This window comes from Chelonia mydas, chromosome 6 (genome assembly GCF_015237465.2).
Source record: "Chelonia mydas isolate rCheMyd1 chromosome 6, rCheMyd1.pri.v2, whole genome shotgun sequence".
NCBI lineage: Eukaryota > Metazoa > Chordata > Testudines > Cheloniidae > Chelonia > Chelonia mydas.
This window is the reverse complement of record NC_051246.2, coordinates 74,177,240-74,183,239: the sequence shown is the minus strand read 5'-3', so window position 1 is coordinate 74,183,239 and position 6,000 is coordinate 74,177,240. Positions and strand designations below refer to the sequence as shown.

The window sequence follows — 6,000 nt, the reverse complement described above, 5'->3', positions numbered from 1 at the left end:
TCCACCTTCCCCTATATATATAACCCTTGTACAGAAGAAATAAATAGTAGTCATGATTCTCCAACAGTTGGAACAAATTGGTTTCAGACAGAATGAACATCCTGTACTTAATTAAGGAAACTTAATGTTAATAGCATGGACCATCGGACAGTACCTTCCATGAAGCCCATTATCATGTTCCTCTGTATGCACTACTTATTACATGCTAAATTATGTGAGCTTGGGGGAAAGAGAGGAAGAGGGGGAATTAAACAGCAGTTTTTCCTGATGCTGAATTTAGCCTAGCACAAGATGCTAAGTGTACCACAACTGAAAGTGAACTCCTCTCTTTAGCTGTAGAAGTGGGGTCACGAGGCTGTGAAACTTTTGCATACTACCCCACCCATGGTGCCTTAATTCTGACTTGGAGGAACAAGCTCCAGGAAGAAGGGAATATTTTGGTTGTGAACCTTCTGGGAATTGGACTGAGATTACCATCTCCTTTTTACATAGGCTACCAAGCTATATACTGCTAATTACTTTAAAATTCCAATCTGCTTCAGAGTGAGGTCAGGGTGCTAGATATAAATGAGTTTATAACCAATTACTGGTCCCCTGATCCAGCTGCTCCTCCAACCCAGTATCTCATGGGATGTGGAAATTCACCCTTTAATGAGCTAGAAGAACTTCCAGGAATTGAAGCAGTTTTATAACCCACTTTATCTGTAACTTTAGCTCTAAACTGCAGGAAAATTGTTTCTAATAAAACATGATTATAGCATGCGATCTTCTGCTCCTTCTCTAGCTAACAGCCTCAGGATGGGTCAGTGAACTATCACAAATTTGGCACACAGAAGAGATTGCCTAACTCTGTCTTCTTGAGTGAAAGCCAGCTGAATGCATTGGCTCTGAATTTCGGGGAAAACCAGAACATCTCTCTGTGAAAATATTAGTTTATTAAAACAGCATTCCAGTGCACTCATGCCAACCTCATCAGTAAAGCAGTCTGTCATTTGGGTTAGCAACACTTCTTGCGGGGAAACCAAATAAATCTCCATGCACACATCCACACACACATTCACATCTCCCTTCAATGGAAAGGATGAAACTGCTTCACGTCTCAGGGCCAGGTTTGAAAATGAGGACAGTCCCCCTTCTCTGTAAGTCATCAGCCTGAAAGTATGTAATGTAATCTCTCAAGCCCACGTCCCATCTTTTCTTTAATTGGATGACATTTTTGAGCCAGGCCCTTAATGTAAATTAGAATGTTTCTGTTGAAATCAATGAAGCTATTCTGATTTACCCTAGTAGAGGATTAGTCAACTTCTTATGAAAGGTGTCTTGTCTTAAGGCTAAAACAAAAGAACCTAATGTGGCAGATTCCTGGGAAGTCACTACTGTACCTTCTTATGCAAGCAGAAGGCTTTGGAAGGTTAAGAGAACAGAGGGCGTTGTTCGGAAAGTGAAAGGATCTCAGAGGAAACCTGGATGTTCAACCCTAACTAGCCCAGAAGTCTTTACACAAATGTCCTCACATGTGCTAGCAAATTCTTGGTGGGTTAGGTAGACGAGGACGATTACCATGTTTGAATGCCCCTCCTAACCTTGCCTGGTGCATGTGATTTTAGGTGCCATTAGCTCACTTGACCAAGTAGGTGCCAGTTGCTACTGGGTCTTAAGAAGCAGACCTGGCACTTTGCCAGAATCCCTTCAAGTGGCACTCATATCCATTCAATCCAGTATCTTACTCGGGAAAGCCGAATCTCCACAGAGTTAACTTGCTGCCTGCCACTTGTGCCTGCTAAATCCAAAAGGAGGAAATGGTGACCTCCTTAATAACACAGTGGCACCAATGAGTCATTCTGAGCCTTTCAAAATTATCCATGAACCACAGCGTAACTCCTTAACACTCTACCTCCTCAATGCCCCATTGTCTACCAGATGACAGTACGACAGTATGTCCTTGCATCCTTGCCAACTCTTCAGCCATTTTGAGGCTCTAGGATAATCCACCTTACCCAACACCCTTCAATTTCTCAGCCACCTACAAAACTACACTTTAACACCACCCCATAAAACCTCTCTCTTCCATCACCCTTTCTCATGAGGAGACAGGAACCCCCTCCCTAATACCTTCTAATTTGGCAGTTGCCCATATTAACTACAAAGCTACAAGATAAGCACTCCCCATAAACCCTTAAACACTTCTATCATGCTTTCCTGGAGGGTGCAGAATCCTGTCAGCCCTTAAGCAGGAGCGGGGTGCTGAAAACCAAACCTCAGTTTTAAATAGAACTGGTTATTAAATAAAATAAAGTGCATACAGTATATAAGTCATGGCTTGCCACACACTCACAATGTAAGAAAAACAAATACAAAATAAAAGTGACAGTGTTTCATCTTCTCTTCCCTCTGGCAACTTGATTTGTAGATTTCTCTGTCATTTGGCACAGAGACAGGTACTGAGAGGTGATGCCAAAATTGTGAACAGTCAGTTTCAGGGAGGTGAATGGCTACTGACCAGTGAGATCTAGTTTGTGGTGAATGTTGATACTGGATGATGAAAGGTGAAGGCCTGGTGCCCAAAGTTGATTTCATACAAGCTCTGAGAGTGAGGAGAAGATTGTGCTCAGCTTCCTTTCTCATCAGCCACCCCTTAGCACTTTGTCCTGGAAAATCAAAACAAAAAAAGCCAGAATTATCAGCCTGCAGAGAACTGCTGAGCAGCAAATTAAAGTGTCTACCTAGTGCTAATGTGATCTTCCTGCATAGATAGGATGTCCACAGGATTCCAGCATAATTAGGCTGGGAAGGATTAGAGTTTATTGGGAAATGTCAGGAAATGTCAATTTCACTGTACATACACAAACCAATGAAAAAATATTTCCATCAATAATAAAAATTTACAAATAGGCAAAGTATGAAAAATGCTGCTTGAGAACTTATCAGAGTCTGATTTAAGGATGTTTACTTTGTATATTTTGGCATTTGATGTTGACAGTTTGTGTTTTAATGGTTATAAAGTTTTAACTTTTTGAATCTGTTTATTATCATTAAATAGTTATTGTCTGACCTCTGCATAATTTCCCACAACTGTGAAAACTGAAATAGAAAAAAATAGAAAAAATGCTTATAAATAAATGTCAAAAAATTATGTGTCAAAATTATATATATATAAAAATATGTAATCCTGTCAAGCCTAAGCCTCATCTACCTGGAGGCTTAGCTTCCAGATCTAATGGCAGCAGCAGACACCAGGGGGATAAATGTGGTGTAAATATCTAGCTAAAACAAAGAGACTGAATCCTCCTTTTTCCGATAAGAATACTCCACCTTTCTGTCTTGATCAGCAAGAGCTAAATATCTTCACTACAGGGACTATGTCTTTGTATGTACTTGTACAGTACCTAGTAGAATGGGGATTGGAGCCTCTGGGCACTACTGTAATATAAATAGTAGATAATAATAAAAAAATCAATCCCATGAGGTTCATGTGGTTTGGTGTTGAAGCAACAAGTGTAGATGAGGAGGGGTATATCAGCTCTTTTCTTTACTGAACTTAGAATTGTGTATCCCATGTGCTGGACCCCTTGGCCTCTAGCAGCCTCCAGACCTAGATACACTGATTTTAACAAGGAAAGACAATTTTTCTTTTCCTTCGCTGGCTGCTCCAGTGCCTATCAGAGTTACTGAATTAGCATTTTCAGGCAACTGTGTTTAAATCCACGGACCTGCATTTTTCTGACGCAGATTTCAACATCCAATGTGCACAGGAAAGAGTGGGGATGACAGAAGGAGGGATATAAAAGGAGACAGGCATGTGAACTCCCATAAAAGGAGAGAAATAGTAACCTTTGGACAAAAAAAGGAAAGACACTGAGAAGCATTTAAGAACATAGTAATGCACATTGGATAAGAGGCTACACATCAGTGATTTGTAATGATACCTTAGATACTGAAATAAACAGTTACTAAATCTAATCAGAATTTTCAAAACAGTTCTTGCAAACACTTGTCACTGTTCCCGTATCTACATTCAGTGAGTTGTGTTGGTCTCTCTCTCTCTCTTTCTCACAATGGGGATGCCACTTTAAATGATGCAGCAGTGTGCTTCCCAGCAGGGGCCAGACATAAGGGTGGAAAACTTGGATCCTATTGGAAAGGGTTGGAAATTGGAGATTTTCATAGTTGTGTTTGTGATACTGTAAGTGCTAGCTCTCTCTTTCTTTTGACAATTTTTAGTAATTTAATAGATGATTGTATCCAATTAGTCAGTTACAAACAAACAAAACCCAGCCATTTTGAAAGCCCCTTGATTTCCAGTGCTTTCAAGTAGGATCTGAATTCTCTCTTCTGTTCTGCATCAGCCTTTCAAAATGGCCACGTTCCTACCATTTGTTAACTATTCTTTTTTACTAAAACACTGACTTTTTAAAAGTTAGTTATTCATCTTTGTAATTCAACATAGTAATTAGTAGAGACATGCAAATCTGCTGTTATCCGTGGATATCCACGGACCATGTTTGCAGATCGGATGCACAGACAAATTTTGTATTTGCACAGGGCTCTAGTGATTAGGGTGAAATGAGGGAGTGATTAAAATCACTCAGTTTCCCAATCTGTAAAATGGGGAACATGTTATTGGCTTCCTTTGTAAAGTGCTTTGAGATATAGGGATAAAAAGCACTACATAAGAGTTGGGCATTATTACATTACAGTGCATCTTATCTTGCTTGCATAACTCAACACCTGGCTGGTAGATGCAGCAGGTCCTGTACTGGCACAACATGCTCCCGACAGGTTCTCTCTTTGGCATGAGCAGAGGCTCAGGAAGGAGATATGGCTGTGAGCTGTCTCTTTCTTTTTTCTAGGGATGCAAGTGTCAGAGGTGCTAAATATGACAAATTTGTGTGCATCAGCCTCAGGTGAGTCTTGGTATTGGATTATATTTGGATTTATGGCTGTGTATAGCATTCATGCACTTCAGATTTTCCAACCCAGTTGAGTTTGGTTTTGTGTTGAGAGTCACTGAGGCTTTTGGTCGCGGGAGACTTTGACAGCCATGCCAATAAGAGATTGACTCAGAACCTCATGGTTGACTACGATAAAAATTCTAATGCTATCACAGGTAGTTTCTGGCTAAGCACACAAAGGTGCCTGGCTTCTTTTGAACTGGGACTGAAAATAGACAATGTGGTGATATTACCCTTGTCACAGTTAGGCCATTACCTCCTTTGGGCTGAGATCAGGGCGTATCCTTTATTTGATCAGGTTAGAGGACTTATTTTATTGACACATCCTTGGCGATAGTTGGACCTACAAGGTTCCTGAATCCCTAGGTGAAAATTCTGTTCTGACAGTGAACCACTCAGCTGATTGGTTTTGTGAAACATCATACAGTAAAACTCAGAAGTAATGTCTAAGAAGTGTAAGTTGGATACTCAGATTTCCTCCCTTAGATATACGCATTTTAACAGTAGGTAAAAGTGTCTAAGGTAGTGTAACTTACACACCAGGGAGTCAGAAGACGGTGTAAGTTAATGTATGATAGTGGCTTTTTATACCTTCTGGCTCCTTGGCATCTAAATCACACTTAAGACACTTATCCATCAGTAAGTAGATCTAAGGATACCAAAGAGGGTGTAAGGTGGTCCAGTTTACATATCCTTATCATCTGAATGTAACCCTATGTCTGTCACTAATAATTCAGTAGCTCCTAGATGTTTCTTCTCTATACTCTGCCTTCATAAGTTATCATGATGTATCAAAGAAGCAATAGGGGCAGATTTTCAAAAGTGCTGAAGATATGTAGGAGCACAAGTCCCACTGAAAGACCTGTGCTCCTAAATCTCTTAAGCACTTTTGAAAACCTTCTCTTAAATGACTTGTCTGCTCTGTATTTGATTGCTGCACTACCTAATTCTGCTGCAGTACTAAATCCTCCCACTCTGCTGTGCAGCACACTGTGCAGGGTGTGTTCTGGAATCTGCAGTACTCCATAATACACTGCATGCGAGTGCA

The 6,000-nt window shown here is 40.4% G+C and overlaps 1 protein-coding gene across 3 annotated transcripts in view; it reads right to left on the bottom strand.

Moving 5' to 3' along the window:
• The window catches only part of CCDC9B (coiled-coil domain containing 9B), a 162,888-nt gene continuing 156,888 nt past the window's right edge, over positions 1 to 6,000 (bottom strand). For all 3 annotated transcript variants that reach the window (XM_037900487.2, XM_037900486.2, XM_027831533.3), the window contains exon 13: positions 1 to 2,648. The gene's annotated coding sequence lies outside the window, so the exon portion shown is untranslated. The remainder of the gene's footprint in view (positions 2,649 to 6,000) is intronic.